The sequence below is a fragment of the Symphodus melops genome (genome assembly GCF_947650265.1).
Source record: "Symphodus melops genome assembly, chromosome: 8".
Taxonomy (NCBI): domain Eukaryota; kingdom Metazoa; phylum Chordata; class Actinopteri; order Labriformes; family Labridae; genus Symphodus; species Symphodus melops.
This window is the reverse complement of record NC_136698.1, coordinates 12118026-12140131: the sequence shown is the minus strand read 5'-3', so window position 1 is coordinate 12140131 and position 22106 is coordinate 12118026. Positions and strand designations below refer to the sequence as shown.

The 22106-nt window shown below is 40.5% G+C and overlaps 1 long non-coding RNA gene across 1 annotated transcript in view; it reads right to left on the bottom strand.

The window, feature by feature from the left end:
* The window catches only part of LOC306828471, a 72754-nt gene extending 50861 nt beyond the window's left edge, over positions 1 to 21893 (bottom strand). The window contains exon 1 of the long non-coding RNA XR_013779751.1: positions 21795 to 21893. This is a non-coding gene — a long non-coding RNA (uncharacterized lncRNA). The remainder of the gene's footprint in view (positions 1 to 21794) is intronic.
* Positions 21894 to 22106: the final 213 nt, after the last annotated feature.

Below are 22106 nucleotides of genomic sequence, written 5' to 3'. Positions count from 1 at the left end.
CCACTCAATTTATTTTCCTGAAAGACAACAGTAGGTGAAATAAAAATGTCTGTCCTGGACAAAGGGTTTTTTTTTTTTTTGAATACGTTTTAAATATTCTTTCATATGCAGGCTTAATAGTGGTGGTCGATGTGATGATGGATTGCCTACAATATAAAGTGGGAATGCAGTTTTGCAGAGCTCGTTACTTTAAAAAAAAAACATTTAAAGAAAGTTTTCTTTTCTTTTCTGGAGTTGCATTTTATTTCGGTTCGCAGCTGTTTAACCTAATGTGACTATTTGCTGCATAGCTTATTGATTGCCTATGGAGAGTGTACACCCACGCGCGAGTCCAAACCACTCACACCTCATATTTAGCCTCTTTATATAACACACATATATATATATGCATCCACAGGGTCGGACTCACACAGGCAAATTCCAGGGCTGACATCTACAAGACATCAAGGTCATCCTCAGGGTTCAAATGTTCATCTTGCGGAGAATGTACTCCTCCACATCTTTTTGATCAGGTTCTCTCTGGCTGCTTTGATCAATGGCTCATCATCACTTATTGGCAGTGATGTGTACTTGACCGTCTGGTATGTGATTGGACAAGGAGAGGGGAGCAAAGCAGAACATGAAGAGGCTGCGGGGCACCCTACTCATCAAGACGTGCTCCGGTGTAATTAGACATTAGCACCCAGCAGGAAGCCTGCTAACATGAGCTGAACCCCCGATTAGAATGATTATCAGAGATCATTCACTTTAATAAGTACATGACAGACCACTGGACTCATGCACAGAGAGATAAGACTAGATGCTTTTGTAATTACTGCTTAATTGGTGCATGCAGGGTGGCTGATTTCTTCATATTGATTACAAGTCTTTATTATGTGGGGTCAAATATATTCAGGGTGATCGTGGTAAGCATTTGGTCATTATTTAGTTTCCTACAATCTTACTGGTACTTTTTATTGTTTTCCAATTGTTTAAGTTTTTAAAGTCAATATACTTTAATACTGCTGCCATATTGTCTACAAGGGGAAAGAAAACACATAAACCAAAAGTCCCTCACAAGAGCTTTTAAAAAAAAAACACAAAAAAAAAGACACAATGGGCAAGACTACAAATGGTTGTTTCTCGTGAAAGTTTTGACATCGGAAAAAATAGGTGCAATATTACGGCCGAGTGTCTTTGTTTGAGTCAAAAGAAACCTGTCTCCCCAAATGGCCACCTCACAGATAGTGCTCTTTAATATCAGAGACAAGCTGTGCGTGTAGCTGCGAGCCACAGACATTGACAAGCTGGGCCTGCCGGGACTGGACGAAGATAAAGGTGGCACACAGACAAACACTTGACTTTTGCTGCTCATCAGCTACAGTGGCGCAGGGATTACACAATCAATGGTTGTTCTTCTATTTGAATACAATATCTGTTTAGAAGTAAGAGAAAGAAGAAGAAGAAGAAGAAGAAAAAAAAAAAAAAGCATTCCACTCCCACTAGAGTGGGATCAATCATCAACTAATTTTACTGGACTGCTCATGTGAGACGCAGTTGGGAGTCTGGGCTCCCCAGTCGGGCCTTAGCGCTCTGAAACACTGCATTAGGGTCTGCAGGCATGATTAAACTGTTTGTGTTTTACACCACAAGGATATGTACTCACACACACACACCTACACATACATGCACGCACACACACACACACACACACACAGGGTAAAATATGAACTCTGCAGAAAAATAGTCGAAACAATAGACTGGTGGCTTTATCCCTCGCCTTTGTGAAATAATAATCATTAAAAGTTTTCCAAATAGCCCAGCATTGTTTCTTAGAATGATTTTTCTTTAAAGTCATTCAAGCAATATGAGAGAGAGACAAAAAACAACTTCACCTGAACTGTTCCACGATTTTTTTTCGAGCTCTCCACACAGCCTACCTCTCACCAGACGCAGCATCTGATACATGGAGCCCATAAAGACACCTCGCCATGCTTTCTCCCCAGGGGGCTGATAATAGCTGCTGAAAACCTTCGTCTCATTCCGTTCTTCAGCATGCCGGATCACGATGTCACTCTCCTACTGTTATATTTGTGACATCCCTTGGGCTTAACACTTTCCAACCTCTATGATGAGACATCATGGCTCTTAAATGGATATTTTTAGGCCTACGACAATGATGGTTTCAACAGATTTATCAACTGGATCCAGGAACACTAAATCATTGATTGAGTGTTTTCATGATGTCATTGTGAACCAAAAGCTGTCCGAGCAATATTTGACTCCACGAGGTGTTTGGAGTGGCTTGTCTTGCGATACACAGAAAATGAAATCTTTCCAGTCAATTATGCCGGCAGCAACAGCAGCAGCAGCGAGCGGCGTGACACTTTGTGGAACCCTCGGAGTGTCTCCGACGCTGACATACATTTCTTGATTCCTCATACGAACAAATTTGAATACACACAGGCACAAACAGAAGCGACATCAGAACATGAAATTTGCAACTCAGGCGCACTGGTTGACAAAGGAAGCTATACATAAACAACACAGGCTCCAGCGTTCTGTTGCGTCACGCATGGTGCTAATGATCCAAGCAGAAGCTTCTGTTGGAAGAGAAAAAAAAACAAACATACACAATGGACCATTTCTGTCTTTAATCCTTTACGTCTAATATCACGTCCATTCTGCCTCCATTCTCATTTTTAGTTTCTTCACTTTCAGAGAATTTATTTCACTTTGTCGGCTTGATTGAAATCTCCGGTCCTGAAGTTAAATATTGCTTCATAGTGATGATGGAGATGTGAAGAGTTTATCGTTGGGAAGAAGAAGAAAACCGGAGAATGAACTGCTTGAAAGTGGTGCGAGCAAGAAAAGATGACTTTCCATTTTGGACAGCTTCAGGTGGATTATCACGACTCTGAACAGATTCACGAGCCTCTCCAAATGAAGAAAGGGGTGTGTTGGTTTAAATAACATGGCCTGTCAAACTGTGTTCAAGTCAAACACAAGTATTGAAATATCTTGAGGTGGAAGAGAGGAAGTGGGATGATCAACAGGAGACATGATTATCTGTTCTTTGCTGAATCAGTTTTATCCCAGCTGAACAGTCATCTCAAAGGATGACACCCAGCCCTAAGTTTGAAAACATACAAAGCTTTCAAAGACTAATGTCTAAAATGACATTATTGATCAATAAATATCAGGAACTTATAAATGGGTTTATTTTTAAATATTGCATTTTCAAGAACAAACCCCTCAGAAAACAAGACAAAACATATAACAAAATATTTGGTTAGAAAATATTTATCGTTCAGCATTCAATGTGCTCATATGACTGTGATACTGAGTACTACCCACTCACTCAACTATTCATTTCGACTTCAATTCTTCTTTTCTATGTTTATAACATACTACTTAAAGACACGTGGCTCATCAGATTCAATCATTTTCTCCATCATCATTTTTGCATCCAATCATTTTCCATCATTGCCAACATTTTCCAGGACATTCGACTTTCCCCTCTCATTTTCCACGTACATTCCATGAAGGGAAAATAGGTGAAATGGTTTCCAGGGTGCGTGGGAACTCTGGTTACATTTGAGTTCAAAAACCAGAGAACTATGACATAAGTTATTTGATTTAAAACGCAAGTGGTGTGTGTGTGTGTGTGTGTGTGTGTGTGTGTGTGTGTGTGTGGTCTGTGAAGCTGAGAGGAGCTTTATTGCTTCCCAGCTGGGTAAAGGTCACATTGTTCAGTTTGAGAAGTTCACATTTAAAAGTGTGTGTGGCTCTGACTCTACAGCACCGTTCACACACTCTGTCCTGAGCTGCTCTGGACTTTTTTTTTTACCCCCTTCCATTTATTTACAATCTATGATTCACATATTGCCATTTTAGTTTCTGTCAGTTTTTTTTTACTGACTTTGCAAATGCTACATTTGTTGATATGATCACTACAATGTTTTCTAGTCCAGTAACTCATTCCACTTCCTGCAACTTGATCCCTGCGTCGCTGTAAGCATCGACAATGTTCTCTAATGATTCATTTAATTTAAAGGCTTTACTTTTATCTACGTCTTGATCTGGACTGTAGCATCTGAACATGGGGCGTACGACATAACCGCCAGGCCACTGGCACTCCGTTTAATATCTGATTCATGTGATTGCATTGAAAAAATGTCGGCTCAAAGATGAGTTCACCACAGATCTCACTTTAAGAATGAACTACAACAAATGAATGACAGCATTCACACTTGTAATATATCAGGGCATTCTGGGAAATGTCTTCGCAAAGTGGAGATGTCACAATGCTGTTAGTTTCGAAAATGAAAACAATACAAATACTTCAATACATCAACAACACCAGCTTCTGGATCCTTTGTGTTTTAATTACAAAGAAAATGCTGTTAATCTCTCTCTCTCTCTCTCTCTCTCTCTCTCTCTCGCGCGCCACTTTTTGATTCGTTTGTATAAAGAGATTGTAGCATATTAAACACGAGGTATCAAACATGATAAAAGTATCAAACATTTTGGCAACTTGTCTCCGAAGAAATGAAACAAAAAAAAAAAAAAAAGGACTCCATCACATTTGTCTGCTCAAACGGGTACAAAAAGGAAAAAGTCAGAAAGGAATTCTCACTGCTCTTCTCTTGTCTCATGTCGGACATGGGAGATCGAAGCCTGGAAACTCCAGCAGTCTCAAGAAGCTGTAAAACAAACAGAGTTTAAGCCCTCTTCTAGCCGTGACATGAGTCACGTTGTTTATATGCTGTTTCACCTTTAGGAGAGGAAGAGAAAAAGTGTTCTGCAGACATGATCCAGTATTCAACTCTAAATAAGCCTTTGGTTTTGGACACAAATAAAACAGACTGGCTTCATGTTATTGTGTTATAAGTCCAACTGCTGCACAGGAATGAAGTCATTAAAACTATGAGGTGTGTTGTGTTGTTTAAGTGTAATGATGCAAAATAACTACACTAATTTTACAACAGAACTGGGTAGGCCTTGACATGAGCAAGGTTTTATTACGTTTAATTTATTGATAAAAGTAATTCTATTGAGCGAGTGAAAAGAGAAAAAAAAATAACAAGCTCATTAATGAATACTCTTCTCTAGATACACATTTCAGTGTATCTAACTGGGACATTATTGTATCAATCCCTTACAGGCTCTTTTTATTAGATTTATTGAGTTTCTTATTTCAGACTTTTTCCTCCAAAGCAGCAGGTCAACTCGGTGTTAAATGTGTGAATGAAGCTAATTCTTTCTGACTCATGTGAAGAGGTGAGCCGTTTTTATAGATATGAATAGACCGCTTCAGCCAGCACAGAGAGTATTTTTGGTTGGAAAATAAAAGAGAAAAGCTGAAAGTGATGGAAGAAGACGATGAAGGCCGTCTAAGAGAGCTGCTGAGGGGACACGGAGTCCAATGACAGCGGAGAGAGAGGGAGAGGGGGAGAGACAGAGAGAGAGAGAGAGAGAGAGAGAGAGAAGTTGACAGATATCATGTCCTCCCCTCACACTCTAAAAAACTTGATGTCCTCCCCGGGTGATTGCTTTGGTATTGAGAGATGGACAGATACAGGACAGAAAATTTAAGGACATGGGGAGGACTCGAAATTTTAGCACTAAAACTGAAAGAGAAAATGCAAGAAAAAAAAAAAGACATTTTTCTAGCACTCTGAATAAGATGAAGATATGCCTCCACAAACTAAAACACCTCTCTCATCGTCAGTATCAAAACGATGACTTCCAGCCATGACTTTCATTTCCAATGAATACTGGCACTTGTCTGCCACCAATTCCCCACGTCCCTGTAAAACTTCCTCCACTCACTTATTTAACCTTATGTCTGAATGTCAATGTGACAAGGAGTTGACTGGCGCTGGAGAGGACGAGTGACAGCAGTTTAATTAAAATATCAGGGTCCTTTTTTTTTTTTTTTTTAGCCATGAGGCTCTTCACATGGCAGCTTAAGCTGTGTCACGGGGAGCAGACAGTGAGGTCATCCTGACTGCCTCTGGATAAAGGAGCTGAGTGATTTTATTACTCACTTGTGGATATTCTTCACAGGATATAGCAGCTGTTTAAATTGTATAGCGTCACATTATATGCATCGTGATGGGTACATCCGCCAGCTCTCTTACACTTACATCAGCCAGTCCGTCAGCCAATCACATTCAGAATTGTCTCCTCATTTAAAAATGATTGCTATTCATTTTCTTGATAAAAACTTACTGTTGAGGAATTTTAGATCCAATACTTGGGAGACGGGGCAATCACTGCTATGTCGTGTGCTCTATTTCCCCTTACACCCGGTATCATATTACATTCACACTGTTAGAACAGAAATTGTTTCCGAATGTGGACGGACACATTACTGAATCTGTGCTTGAAGAAAGATTTACAGTGTCATCGTTCTGTTGCTTTTGATTGAGTCACTGTGTGAAGATCAAATCTTTCGATCAGAGGATGGTTCATATTCTTCCCGTGTTTGGTTTCATCACTCGGAAAAAACGTCGCTGGGACCGAGGTGTCTTCAACATGTTGTTGGTTATTAGAAAATCTTATTATGGATTCCACTACATTATTCCTGAGAGGAGAAAAGTGACAAAAATGTTTAGTTTGGTTGTCAAATAGTTGCATCTACATTTTTTCTGCATCTCCGACAGACTTATCAATGTTGAGATTAAAGGTGAAGGACATGAAGTCTCACGGTACTTTTCTATGATGTTGGCTATGAGTATAGTGACATAACAGCATTTCAAATCTCAGAGGGATACATCCCTTTCTTCTGAAGAATGATCTACTATCTTAGGCAGCTGAAAATACATCAATAAATCAATAATAATAATAATAAGGGAAATTAAAACTAGGCTCATGTATTAAGTGTGCTGGACCCCTCCCAAGCGCCATAGAGCTACATTGAAAAAAAAACAGCCCAAGTTGCTGGAGATGCCCATCTCAGGTTACTCCAGAGCATGTTTTATGGAGCTGTCCCAAGGTGCTCGATTACTGTTGTGAGTGTGAAGAAAATCATTGGTTTTCAGATTCCTTTTCATTCACTCTTACTTCTTTTGGGGGATCCGTCCCTCTTACAGGGCCTCCCTTCCCCCAAGGCAGGCTGGGTTCAAACCTAAAGTGATGCTGGGCAGGAGGCTACTGGTACAACCATGGAAATCTGCTCATGGCCCCTCGCGAGGGGAATGGTAGCGACTGCTCAGCAGAACTGCAGCCTTTGAAAAGGATATCTTTTAGTCTTCGACATAAAATAGACAAGTATTTATTGAAATGGGATCGCTACCTACGACAGGCCCCGAACTATCTCACTCCCAAGCTTAACCCAGCTTCCCTTGTTTTAATGCTTGATGACCAAACCCTCCCGTGGCCACAGCTTCACTTATGGTTTTGTGTGTATACGTATAAATATACGCGTACGTTCTGCCCATGCCTCACACCAAAGCACTGACCCTTCTTTAATTCGAGTTCCTTGTCATTTCGACTCTAGTGTGTAGAGGTGTTTGTGTGTAGAGGTATGTATGTGTGGATGGGCATCTGTTGCATTATGTGCTTTCAAACGTGGAACTTTGTTGTTTTTTTTTTTGTCTTTTTCAAAACAGCGCATTCTAAGAGAGCTGGACAACAGGGGAGTGCAGGCCTGTGTTTGATTTCATGGTTTGACTGTGACATGTTTCGTATTTTTATCTGAAAAAAATAAATACATAAAAAAAATTATATGTTGATCATAAACAAAATAAAAAATTAACGGTTCAGTGCAGCAGATAAATAAAAATACCAGGAGCAGCTTTAACACAACAAACTTACTGAAGTTAGCAGAAACATCAAAACAGTTGAACATTTAAAGAGTCAAATATTACAAAAGCTTAGAAATCTTAGAAATAACTTTTTTTTTTATTAAAAAAGTGCTCTAAGCTAATTTGACAGTGAAGAAAAGACAAATCAGAGTTTGAAACAAAGTAACCCTACACCAGGAACAACAACGTGTTGCGTATTGTCTTTGTGTGAAGTTCTGCAAAGAATATATTATGCCATATTCGTACGCTGCATTATTTTCACTGAGACTCTGTACAGAGATTTGACTGAAATATTTATCATAGGCTTGTTCAGAATGGTTTTCATCGATCCATGGATCACATTCAAGCGCGATCCATTTCACTACTTTCGGCACCTATGTTTGAAACTGAAGTAAAAATGGGAAACCTGTGTAAACTTTGGCCTGCTGTGTGAACAATGCAGGATCATGTTTTGTGTTTGTAAATTGCAATTTTACAGTATTTTCAAAAGATGATAGCATTTTTAAAATATCTTCAAAATAATAAAAAAAAGATTCGAGTAGGGTTAAAAGTGAAGTATTCTTAAACATCTCAAAGCTTTACAACTCCTTATTGTTACCCAGGTAACCAAGGTCAGAGAGAAGACAAAATGAGAAATGACTCGCATGTTTAACATTTAAGAACTGAATTCGTCTGCCATAGTCCAACACGAATCAAGTGGTTTGAGAGTTTATACAGTGAACCCTGCTGTCATTTCTATGTACTATAGCGAGACAGGGTAAATGCAGAACAAATAAAAATCAGAGTCTTCCAATTGATATGCATTGGATGTTTTCTCACTGTTCTGATAGAGATGCCTCTCCAAACAGTGGTTTGGAGATAACGGGCAGGCCAGGCTGTGTTTGCCCGGGTGGTGGAACAGCAAAGGGATGGAGGGTCACCGTATTGATAGGAAACTTGACAGGTCCTGTCCCTGCCTTTGCTTTGACTACGCAAGACAATGTAAATCCACTGAAAAAGACTGATACAGAGAGAGAGAGAGAGAGAGAGAGAGAGAGAGAGGCTCATGCGTTAGCTGCTAATGGACCGCTATAGTTATGTGTGTGTGTGTGTGTGTGTGTGTGTGTGTGCGTGTGTGTGCGTGTGGGTGGGCGCACATGTACTCGCATTGCACAGCGATGGGGACTTGGTCCAGGACTGATGAGATGCTTCAGGGATAATGCCAGGCGTAGAGTTGATATGTGATTTGGGAGAAGGCTTTATGCAATTTTTTACTCATTATTCTTAATCACATACTTCAGCGTTTTCTTCACACTCCCCTCCTCCTCCTCCTCGCCCGCTCCCATTCTTTTTACCGCCTTCTCATATCCTCAGTCTGGAGGCTGACAGTGACAAATAGAGGAACACCGCAGCAGTATCTCCACACGACTGGAGGGACAAATTATCACAGGTTATTTTCCTCTTCTTTTTCAAAAAGCCATGCTTATTCATGTGGGACCGTGGAAATATATGACGCCTTTCACTCTCAAACGCTTATGTCAGTTTCGACAATTGTTAGCTGCACCATCATTGCACAGTTTTTCCACATGATTAAATATTTTTAAAACAGAATACTTTAAGTGGCGGATAACTTCACTTACTGACGAGCGTTACCTTCGCATCACTGAATGTAGTCTTCATCTGGTGGACACCTTGAATGGCAAGAATCCCGTTGAAGATGGGAGCTTTTAAAAAAATAATAATAATAAAAAACTGAATAGCTGGTGACAAGGGTGGGTCTCGTTTATTCAAGTGACACTCTAAACATTCAGATTCCATGTGGGCACACTTTGAAACCACTTTATATCCATTCTGTATGTCTGCTTCTAAAATGTGGTGTGTTGGGATTATTTCCAATATTTTGCATCCAGCTGCCTTTAATTTAAAACTCGGTGCAGTACAAGAGAGGGTTCAAAGCCCAAGGTTAATACCACTTTATAGATATGAGGGCTTAATATAGTTCCTCAGGGTGAAATTACACGTTACAATGACTATGAAGCACCTTGGTTTCTTGGTCGATATTGATAATATAAAGAACATTTCAAATGTCTTTTTATTCAGTTATTCACAAAAGGCTTTCCTCAGTGGGCCAGTCAGGGGTAAAGGACAAGCCTGTATTCCTAGGTGGAGAAGCCATCATGGGAATAACTCATAAACATGTCATCCCCTCTTCAGGGATAGCTCAGTGCAGAGGAGACGCCGTGCTAGACAGGGAACTAGTGGGCTGCATAATTTCCTCCGATGCAACTGACACCTTTTCCATATGCAGGCACTAGACTGGGCTTAAGTGTGATGGCTATGCATCATTATGCCTTGGAAATGGAGGGTGCAAAAGTGCACAAGCAGTGACTGGCTTATCTGACAGTTGGCCTTGTTTTACATTAGTCACATCAATTCAAATCCCCTCTCTCCACAGAGTAGGAGATCAAGTGCCAAAGACTTCAGTAACCCAGGGAAATAATTCATGAGTCAAAGACTACTTCTTCTTTTTTCAGTGCTTTGCTGCTGCTCTTATTAAGTATTGCCTTGTCTAAAGTAATTTCACATTTTGCAAACATAAACCCCATTTTCACACAAAGACAAAAAAGCCCAACAAAATCACATTTTTGTCATGTCTCCAGTTTCACTGCGTGTAGATGGTTATTGTCTGGTTTTCCAAAGTTTGGATAATCTTGGTGGCAGCGTTGAGCCTCACATATCGAAATCTTGGCAAATAAAGCTCAATCATCCACAGGGAGCTCGAGACTGTTCAGAAACATCCTGTTTTCATGCTGATTAGTCAGCGCAAAGTGCAGAAGTGTACGTAGAAGACGCAGTAGAGATAGGAAAAAAAAAGAACTTAAAGTTTGGGTGGCCAACCTGTGGCTCTGGCTCTTTGCCCGCTCTCATTGGGCTCCTCAGTTCATATCAAAATTGTGTGTTCTTTTTTTTGTGTTTGTGTTTAACCTTGCCCGTGGATGTCAGTAATTCACACGTACTCCGAGCGCGCCACGGTCCTTCAGTGCTCCACGCTACACTATAGATGTGTTTAGCCGCCACTCTGGCCAATCACTGTGTTCACACAGTGGGCACTGCATTCGTCTCCGCTTCGAATATGCTATATGTCTACTTTTGACAGCGTGCAGCAGGCAGGCGTCAAGCTTGACAGAATATGGTAACCCGGACAGGAAGTCAGACAAGGAAACGCACAAAACATCCGGTCAATTTCAAAATAAAATACCATATACAGAATCGCTTTAAATTTAAAACATTGTTTACGTGGAACGCTATTATAAAATGTATATTTTTTTGTTTGTGGAATTGATTGAACCGACTGTGTGTGAGACAGTACACACAATATTCATTGTAGACAATGACTGGCCTGTGGTCTTAGTTTTTGGTCTTTTTTTGGTCATGTCATGTTTTTGTGACATTGACAGTGTATGTGCCTGAACAGAGGTGTGTGTGTGTCTGTCTGTGTGAGGGTGTGTGTGTGTCTGTCTGTGTGAGGGTGTGTGTGTGTCTGTCTGTGTGAGGGTGTGCGTGTGTCTGTCTGTGTGAGGGTGTGTGTGTGTCTGTCTGTGTGAGGGTGTGTGTGTGTCTGTCTGTGTGAGGGTGTGTGTGTGTCTGTCTGTGTGAGGGTGTGTCTGAGTGTCAAGGGCTATTGTTGTTTTTTAGATTTGAAATCTGTGTGTGATAGAAATAGAGAGGAAGGTGAAGGAGGAGGAGGAGAGTGCAGGAGGGACAGAGAAAGGTAAAAAAAGAGTAAAAGCTGTGATCACAGTGACTTCAACAGCTGTGATGATCTCACAATGAACCTACAAGGTTTTACATTTTCTTTGCTTATACCCCTGATACTGTCGCACAATAACCAAAGTTTGAGCTATGTAACTGTACTGGATCATCTACATATAAATAAGGTGAATGTTTATCCTTTGTTTTGTCGAAGGCCAAACAGAGAAATGTTCAAGTACATCATCTTTTCTACCCGAGAGAAAAACGGTCGTACGGACTTTCTTATAATACAATAATACATTTTATTTGTAAAGCACTTTACATTTTTAAAATCTCAAAGTGCTACAGAGTTTAAAAGGATAAAAGAGTAGTTAAAAACACAAAACATCTAAAAAAAAAAACAAAGTTAAGAGAAGGCTTCTCTAAAAAAAGAGGAGTCTTAAGGCTTTTTTTTTTAAAAGCAGCTTTAGTCTGTGGGGCCTTCAGGTGCCTTCCACAGTTTTGGGGCAGCAACAGAGAAAGCCCCATCGCCCATGGCGTGGAGCTTGGTCCTCGGTGTTAGGAGGGGGTGCGTGGACGTATGATCCCATTTTCTTTTCTTACTTGCACAAATAAACTTGGGGGCCTCCTCTGAGAGACAACAACACACGGTATAGTGGGTTTAAAGAACTGCTGATGACGTTCTGTGGGATTAACGTGAGGAGTTCTCATCGTCTGTATTTGTATACTTTATTAACACATCTTGAGGACTAATGCTGTTACAGATGGTAGCTTACAGCACCTTGCGAAGTAAACTAAACAACACTTTAGCATTAGGATCCGTTCTTTTCTTGTTTACACGTTTCCCTTGCGGTGAGGAAATGCCCCCAGAGATCTCTTCTTTACACAGACTGGGGAGACTCTGGTCTTACTGGGGGAGAAAGAAGAGGCTATTTTCACATCATCACCCCGCACTGGTTTATTTCCCAAGACCCAGATCTCAGACATACAGTACCTATTTCACATTGTTCATAAGTGTGAAACACTGTTGACCGATATGTACAGTAAATAACTCGTTCCACTCTACTTTTAAAGTTGCCGGACTTTCTTACTTCTTAGCATTACTTCAGTTTCAGTACGTCAGCGCAACTTTACAAGTTAAATAATGACATCTCTGGCAACAACTGGCCCCGACAATTGATCAACGGCTGCTTAATTTTGAGCATTAATTACTTCTGAGGTAATGAAATGGCCCATCACTCTCCTCATAAACCAGTAAACAGTGGGGCAAAAGAAACCATCCTTCAGGCACAGGCGTGATTATGCAAAGGCACTGTTAATCACTATGCCCCGTGTTCCTTCCCATTTTATTTTTATTTTTTTTCCTTAGTTGCTTAATGTTTACCACCAGTATGATGTTTTATTTATCAGTTTTGTCATAAGGTTCTGTTTCACTTGAATCTTGCAGCTCATGCATGCAGTATGAGTGTTGGAATTAGCATCTCATTACTTTGCAATAATTAGGCCAATGAAGGCCAGATGTTGAGCGTATGATCTATGTGCAGGCAAATAGCTGGCTCTAGCTTTTTTTTAATTTTTTATTAGAACCACTTAATAGCTGATAATAAAGTTTTACTGCTGGCATGAATTACACAGCCTTGTTTAGTGATGTTAAACCAACAGGTTCATTGATTGAATCTCTAAGGTCATGCGAGGGTAATCCACGAGCAGATTTTGTATGCCACAAAGAGAAAACTGAAATGTCTTCGAGCCTCGAACACATTCAGCGTCATGTTGATATTCATGGCTGCTGTGGGAGGTGATAATGATTACAGCAATGAGACTTACTCTGGTGAGACAGGGAAAAAAAAAAAACACTAAAAAATAAGGTGCTCGCACTACAGCATAGAAAACCTTAACAGAAGGAGAGCCAAGTCGGAGAAGAAAAAAAAAAGGCAGCATTTCTGGACATTTTCTTCTTAGAAGCATTGGTCTGCCAAAGCAGTGAGCACAAAGGACGCTAACAAAAGCTCTGTCCAACCCTGACAACTAACAGGTGACGCCGAGTCCATCACACAGACTTCAAAGCTCTACTCGCTGGCTCGTCCTTTCTACAAAGTCATGCACAAATCCCATCATCTGACGCTGGTGTTGACAGATGAGGATGAAATGAGCTGTGTCAAAAGCAGTTAGAGTGATCTCATTCAAAATGCATTTCCCTGATAGGACATATTTCAGTCATATATCAAGGCTTAGAGTAGTCCTTTGCTTTTCATTCCGTTGTGTTGCGTCTCATATCGCGTGCCATTGACAATGACAGAAAAACAGTGTTAAATTAATGACAGGGCTGGTGTACGTCTGGGATTTAATTAGCTGCAACACTGAGTTATTTTTTTTATTTATTTTTTTTGCTGCACTTCTTTCTTTCAGAGGGCTGACAGTGGTGACTCTTTTCATAATACGTCCATTTTTCCAAGGCGGTTGTGGCTCCTTTAAAATTGCCATGAACATATTAGCATTGAAGTTATGTTGAGTGCTTAAAATTAACCCAATTACTTTGGGTATGTGAAATTAAGAACTTAACAATACAAAAAAAGCTTTAATTATTAGGTGAATTATGTTGAATATAAATCTAAATCTGCTCAGAAAAATGTAATTCAAGCCCTTCATCTTCCAGTTGAATCACAACCCTTTAAATCCCAGTCGTTTTAGTGACATGGCTCTGTCACTGATATGTATTTTACCCTATTATCACTGCCAGCTGCAGTGTGTCCTCTGGAGGATGATACCGGACGCATCGCTCCGTGTGCACTTCAGTGCGGCTAAAAGGCACGTCCCCCCACTCGTTCAAAGAGGGAGATTTAAAGGTCACTTTGTGCACGTCACCTTTCTACAGATCCTGTATTATTCTTCTCAACGCTTTGCAATGGGAAATCTCGTCTTGCCCCCTTAAGAAACAAACTTTTTCCTCTCAGCGTGAAAACTGCATGACGTACAAAACATAATCTCAGCCTCTTTTTTTCCCCAGAATATATATATATATATATATATATATATATATATATATATATATATATATATATATATATATATATATATAAAAAATGTCTATTACCAGAAGACAAAACAGGAGTGCTGGTGGCCCCCCCCCCCCCAAAAAAAAGATGTTTCATTAATAAGACATGCTTATCACTGGGAAAACAGCCACCAATTGATTTTTCAGAGAAACCTGGTGGAATGAGATCAATAAATGATTGAAACAAAAACACAGAAAGACATAGCCATATGACTGCATTATATTAAGAGTTCACTGCCTGCCGGGCGTCTAATGTTTCTCATCCATCAGTTCCTGCTCCTGAGCCTCCCCTAGCTCCAAACATAACCAAAGGAACATTAATAGATACTTAGAAACATTAAATGAGACCCCGGGTCACTGCCTCTGTGTGTTGGCAACAACAAGACTTTAAACAGATTTTCAAGTTTGACGACTTCTAATTAGTCTCCAGAGCTCCTTCTGTGTTCTTTGTCTCATCATATGACGTCGGTTTGCAGAACGATAAAGCTAACCGAGGGGCGCATAGGAAACTAATGAACCATTTATAGAAAGGAGAAGAGAGAAAACAAATGTGTCAAGCTGGCAACAAGAAAACACACAGAAGAAAAAGGTGTTTACGTTTGCAGAGAAATGCTTAACATAAGGAAAAGTGGCCCCTGAACACTCGAGTTGTTTGCGTACTTCATTTCCTTTAACACAATCCGATTTCTCTCCCTCCGCTGTGGATGGACACAGAAGATATGGCAGCCATCGCTACATTGCCATTTCAAGACCAATTGTAAGCCTCTCATGAGGGGAAGCCCCAGGAAGTGTGCTGCAAGCCTTGGATCATAATGATCAAAGTGAAATGTTTGTTGACTGAAATCAATTGCATCGGGGGTGCCTGGAAATTGCTATTAAAGAGCCCCATCGATTGAGCAGCAGTTGTTCCGTGATGGAGGGACAGGTCTTTCAGACTTACAACAACTGTGAACGTTTCCAGTGGCAGGTTTGTTTGTTCTTTCCTGAGGGATTACTTTAGTTGGAAGATAAAGTCAGAACTGTGTTTATGATCGCCCGGTGGAGCCCGGAGTGAACCGTAATCTACAGACCTTTTGAGCTATGACCACGGTGCAAAATTAGCATCCGCCACTCGACGAATGCAGGTCCTCTGACTGCAAGTAACATGTTTAGCGTGAGTCTGACATGACGCAGGTTACACACACAGCAACAGTTGGAAGAGTGAACATGGAGTTGGACAGAGAGCTTTCTCTGCTTAGTGCTATAGGCTTCCTTCAGACTGTCATTCATCCACCCCGGCCTTCCTGTTGTGCCATGAATATGGCAAATCATCATGATCCTTGCCTCCATCACATGACTGTACATTATGTACTGCTGTCACTGGGAGGGAGAGGAGTAGTCAAACACCTGAGAAATGCAACATGAGAGAAATAGTCGTTAAACGCTGAGCTACAGTTTGGCCATCAGTAAAGGTGCACATCGGCATGTGACAGGACAATCGGACAATTTTTGGCCTGGTGATCCGATTTTGTGCTGCCAAAATAATTGAATACCTGTTTTACTTTACATCAATGGAGACAATTCCACCATAGGAAAAAATACAGGTGAAATGAGAAGCAGCCCAAAATCAGTCAAATCAAAAAGCAATTTGTGTGTGTCGTGTAGGTTCTAATTATCGATGTGTATCTCAGTGTTTCCTGCAGCGCTTTAAAGTCACGATCGTCCTGCGTCTGATCCAACAGCTGCTTTGGATTCTGTCGAATGCACTGCTTGGATCACCTCGCATGGTTCAGTCGGCACATGATGCGTGAATCATTTAATGTACAAACATGTCGTCTGTCGTGTTCTTCCGTCATGGGTAGAGCTGTCCCAAAGCGATTGATTTTCAAACGATTAAACAAGCGATTATTTTTTCGATGTAATTATTTGTACGATATGTTTTGTTGCCATTCTGACACAGAGCTCCCAGGGGTTTTCTCGTCAAATATTTGTTCACTGCTGAAGGGAATTCATTCATAGAAGGGTTAAGAGTAAAAAAGGTGGTGCAGTGGCACTGCGCGTGTCCCCATGTACCGAGGCCACAGTCCTCGCGCGGCCTGTGGCATCCTTCCCGCATGTCTCTCCCCACTTTCAGACCCTATCCACTCTCCTCCCTCTACAATAAAGGCTATAAAACGCCTAAAATAAACCTTAAAAAAAAAATAAAGTAGAAAAAAAACGACCTACAACCACTTCACTTTTGAAGACTGTGTGCATGATTTTTTTTTGCTAGGCTGCCGCCATTGTTTTTGTGTGAATTCTTCTGTTTTAAACTATGGCGTCTTTGGCGACTACCTTTCTAGGTCCTGGAGCGTGGGACAATCTAGTCATTTGGGATGACACGTCAAAGCAGATTATTCATGCGACGAATTGACCCCAGCGATAGATGTGGGGGAGACAAAAAGTAAGTGTTTAGGACTACAAATAAACTTTCTTTTGTCGATTCTTGGTTTTTAGGCCTTTTTTTGCCATTAAAATAGGCCATCACTACTCAAAATAAAAAAGTCACTGGATTTGTCGCGAGTAGCTTTTGACAGAATAATCTTTTTCTCAGAATATTTACCGAGCAAGTCGCCGAGTTGCCAACACTAATTCAGGCCTTATATCTGTTTATTTAAAAATTGGACGTTCGTCGGGGTAAAAAATAACCAACACAAACCTTTGAATGAAAACGAGCTCAGCTTTCTATTTAAATCTTTAATGGTAGTGATTTTAGATCTCTTTAACTGTATCTGTGAAGTACGAGGAGACGGCGTACGATTCTTCCTTTTGGCAGAATAGGTCTCAGTCCAGTTGTCAATCATAACTCAACTGTACAATTGGTAATGGCATGTGGTTTTGCATAAACCGGCAGGCAGACAGTACTCGACAGAGGGGTCTGATTCCCAGTGGGACCACTTGTGCAAAGAAAAATGTTTCTGGGTACTTCCAGCTCTGTGGGGAAGAATACTCTCAAACTAAGAGAAAGCTGTTTTTTTTTTTCCCCTGAAAGTTTTGTATCATGGACAAGAATCATTAGACAGCTGAAAGAAGCAGGGAAGCAAATGCATGTCCAATTTTCTAGCACCAAATGCTAACAGAATCTTTAATAATAAATATTCTGCATCATAATCACTTTAACGGTTCAAACTTGAATATGTCATGCCTAAACTTTCCCCAAGCATCACCATATCAATCCTTCTGCTTTTCGATAATCTGTTCCATAATCCGCTCAACTGCAGCCCACATATTTGACTACTTCTGTTTGTCATCATTTAATATCCATTACAATCCTTAATAGAAAGACATCGGCAGCTTGTAGGCCTGAACGCGTGTTGCTTCTGCTGGGCAGAAAATTGGGAAAGTTGAAAGAACGGTTATCATCAGCGTGGAAACTTTTTCTCAACAGGGTATCATATCTCAGTAAATCCCAGACGTTAATGACCGCTGGGCCACAGAGGGTTGCTCTGTTTTTCACCAGATGCTAGATTTTTGGAATTCCCCAGATTCTAATATGCACCATAACTGCTTTTTTTTTTTTTTTTGCTTTTTTTCCAGCTAGAGTCCCAAGCAGCATGTAGCATCCCATTAGCTCCGGTCACTGATCGAGTGTGATAAACATGAAACCTGACACACACTGCAGACCTCCACCATACATCTATTCATCTTGTTTCTCATAATGCATGATAAATGGCTTTCTGCATTTCAATTTCTTCTGCATCCTTGGCCCTTGCACCAGATGTTTCATTTGAAAATGTTCCTTGTACATGCATGCTTTAGCAGCTTGGAATAAATGTTCTCAATGAAGAATGCTTTGAAATACGATACATGATACAAGAAAGTTACATGCAAAGTCATTTGCCACAAATGTAAGTGGTGACATAAATCACACTGCAGCATATGTAGTATTTTGAGATTGGATGGAAGTCAGAAATGAACGCCTGTGTCCGACAAACACCGTCTATTGAAGAGGAAAACATTTAGTGTTTGGGTGCACTGTGGATTCTATTCTATCATCCCCAGGTAAGACCAAGCTTGACCAACCACATTCAGTACGCAGCATCTGCAAAATGAAAGTGAAGCATAGCCCGAGCTCACATCATATGCCACCTGGAGTTGAAATAAGTGGAACAACAGCCAACCTGCTGACCAACGCATTACTTTAGGATCTTCCAGCCAATTCAGAACGGGCAATAAAAATACAGAGTTCATTCATCTTTTGTGAAAGACTTACGCCTCTACAGCATCGTCAGAGAGGCTTTAGATTGAATGAAACTTCTTTTTTTTCAGATGGCAAGTTAGCCGTCTAAAGCCCACACATTGTAGTTATGCAAGTATTTTGCAAGTGAAGCATGGATGTTATCTTTGTTTTAGGTTTTTCCTCTGTGTACCTCCATTACAGTCATCGACGTTAAACAGAAGAGCTGTGTTACTTTAAATCAGAATTTCCGAAGCTTTTACCTTTAAGGTTGCATAAAAAGTGAGACGCTCAAATAATAAAACGTACTGCAGGCTAGAGTAGATTGTAAAAACAATCCCTTGTACCAGATTGGGAAATGTGGGAATCGGTTTACACAAGAATTGTTTTGCGAATGAAAATCTTATGATGCATTACCTAGAGTATGTCAGGAGCTTCATCTTTAAATATGAGCAGAGTGAATTATACATTATACATTCACGTGTCCTTAAAAATAAATAAATAAATTAAGATTTCAAAAATCTCTTTAAGCCTATGTCAGGTCCATGACAGAATATAAAACGGGATTCATCACAAGTGAAAACACAGCTTTACTTGTATGATTATCATGACATTTGCATGCACTCACCTGCACACACAGATCACACTCACACTCGTCATTGCACTATTTAACTGCAGCCAACCGGCCCTTGAGTGCCGCTGCAAATGGACTGCAGAGGAGGCTCTCCTTTCTCTGCTTTTTCCTTTTGCCTTCGCCCCCTCAGCACTGACAGCTGCTTCCTAACGAAGCCCACTCTCTTCCAAGCAGACCCTGTGATAATGAGGCTCTGCCCAGGACTAGAGGCAACCAGGGAGCAATGTCAACAGCTCCGAGCTGACCTCCTGAATGGGCTTTCTTCCCCTCGCTCACCACGAGAGCAGACGCTGCACCTCAGTGCTGGGGTGGAGAGTAGATCTTTGCCTCAGGGAATTGGCCATGTCCAATACCAAACCTGAGTTGCAACAGTGCAGAGGCTTCACATGCATAGATATGTGCGTATTCATGAGCGTGCACTCTGCAGAGAGAGCGGCCATGATGTAGTCGAGAGCACACACACACACACACACACACACACACACAATGGAGAAGAGAGTTACATGTGACAAATTCATGTCACAGAAAATCGGAATTTAACAGTGGTAAATCCCGGTTTGACTTCAAATTTAAACATACCAGCGAATCAGCAAACATCTCCGGTATAACATATGGTATCAACAACACATGAATCAAATCAGGAATGACAGAAAAAAAAAAGAAAAAAAAAAGAAAAAAAAACATGGCACAAACCCACACAGTAGGACGCTTTTTATTTTAGCATTGCTTGACACAGACCATGTAAAATTCATGTTTTGGCTATCGATTATACATTTCCTGTGCATACCTGATAATGTTGCTAAGGCCAACCAATTTCACATATTTTAACACCACTTTTTAGTGTTTAACCAATATATAATGTGAAGTTTTTCTTGGGAAAGTGCAGCCGCAGTAACAGAAGTTTGTGTTGAGGGGAAAAAAAAAAAAAAAAAAAAAAAGGACCTCACTGACTTCATCTGTTCGCTGACAAAACATTAACAGAAAAACACACAGCATGTGACATATTGTAAGAATATCTTTTCAATTTATCCCTTGGTGGAGAAGACCCTTTAAAAGACCAGTCTTTGTTTGCTTTGGTAGTTACACAAACCCTGCATTAATCACACTGGATAAGCTCCGCAATCGACAACAGACACCCTCTGTAATGAATAACTCAACTAATCTGCACCAGCTTAGAGACTGTGAACTAGAATAAGAGCAGCCTGGGGATAACAGCACAGAAAATGGAGTAAATAAGGATTTTTAACTCGGCAGCATGTCTGTCGAAATGAAAGTCTCGCCAGACTCTGTGCTGCTTTAATGGAATTAATTGACTCATTCAGGGAAATAAAGAAAATAATTCATGGAAAACTTAGGAATCTTGCAACAACAAAACCAAGTCCTGCTAAAGTTGGGTGACAGCACATTGTTAAAAACACCAAAAGTTTAGTCAATTAAAACACCAAAGACAAAATACAATCACACTTTCTCCCCAGTTTTCTCTGCAACAACTCAGATCGTGTTTTATCATTGCTCCTATGTTGGGGCGGCTTTGTATTCAAAGCTGCTACCACCAGAGAAACAAAACTTTGCCAGTGACTCATTCTGGCTATGACATTGAATAACCACAGAAGCAGCAGGGTTTACAGATAGTCTTCAAGGCTGGAGGCAGCAAGGATACTGAGACGAAACCAGAACCAACTTAATTGACTGCACAATGAAGTCAACTAACAACCATCACAGAAAGCTCAAAACAAGCCCCACTCCAAAGCATGGCTTAATAAATCAAATATTCAACACCATGGACAAAGACAATCATGACAAAAATGAGGGAAAGCAGACAGATGCAGACTGTGTTTGATGTGCAAAATTAATCTCTCCAGCACAACAGAAGCACAACATTGCCAGTGGTCTGAAAATTAAGAATATTTACTCACCAGTAAAACAGCTGCAGACATCAAGCATGGTTCCAGTCATTATAGCACTTGCAGGTAAATACGTCTCTGAGAGCCAGCTGTCTATCTGGGCCTTGAGTGTTTGTGAAGCATGGCTCTTCAAAGTTCAATGAAAATATTTTTCAATCATGTTATCCGTTAAAAATAAAGTCCAGCATCTGAATTCATTCACAAAGTGTGCGTGTTATGCTCTCACGAAATAGCTCCTTTAACAAGAACTGAGTTATTGCAGCTTGTCAATTCAAAAATAAAAAATAAAAAATAAATCCAATCTTGTTAATGGCGATGATTCTGTCGCTGCTTAAAACGACGACAGGTTGACTGGTTGTTGACGTCGGGGGTGTTAATTGCAACGTCGCTGCTTAAATTAACAATAGGCTATTTTATTTTTATTTTTTTAAACGAAAGATGTGGGAAAATATCCAAAAAATTATTTTGGAAAACTGCTTACCACCGAGTCAGTCTTACAGTATGTAGAAGTCTCCCAAAACCCAAACAGCAGCACGCGTTAGTTTCGGCAACATCAAAGACATTGCAGACAGACCAAGATGGAGATGATGACGACAATGCAATTGTGGCAGAGAACTGACGTTTAACGTCTTCATCCACACTCCACATCAGCTGACAAATAAGTCATGTGGGCTTTTGAAAGCAAATACAGAATCGATCACGATGTAGGCCTAAATGGATCAAATATACCTGGTTGGACCTCATCTATCTGGTACAGGTGAAGATGGATCAAGAATAAATTGAGACTGTTTGG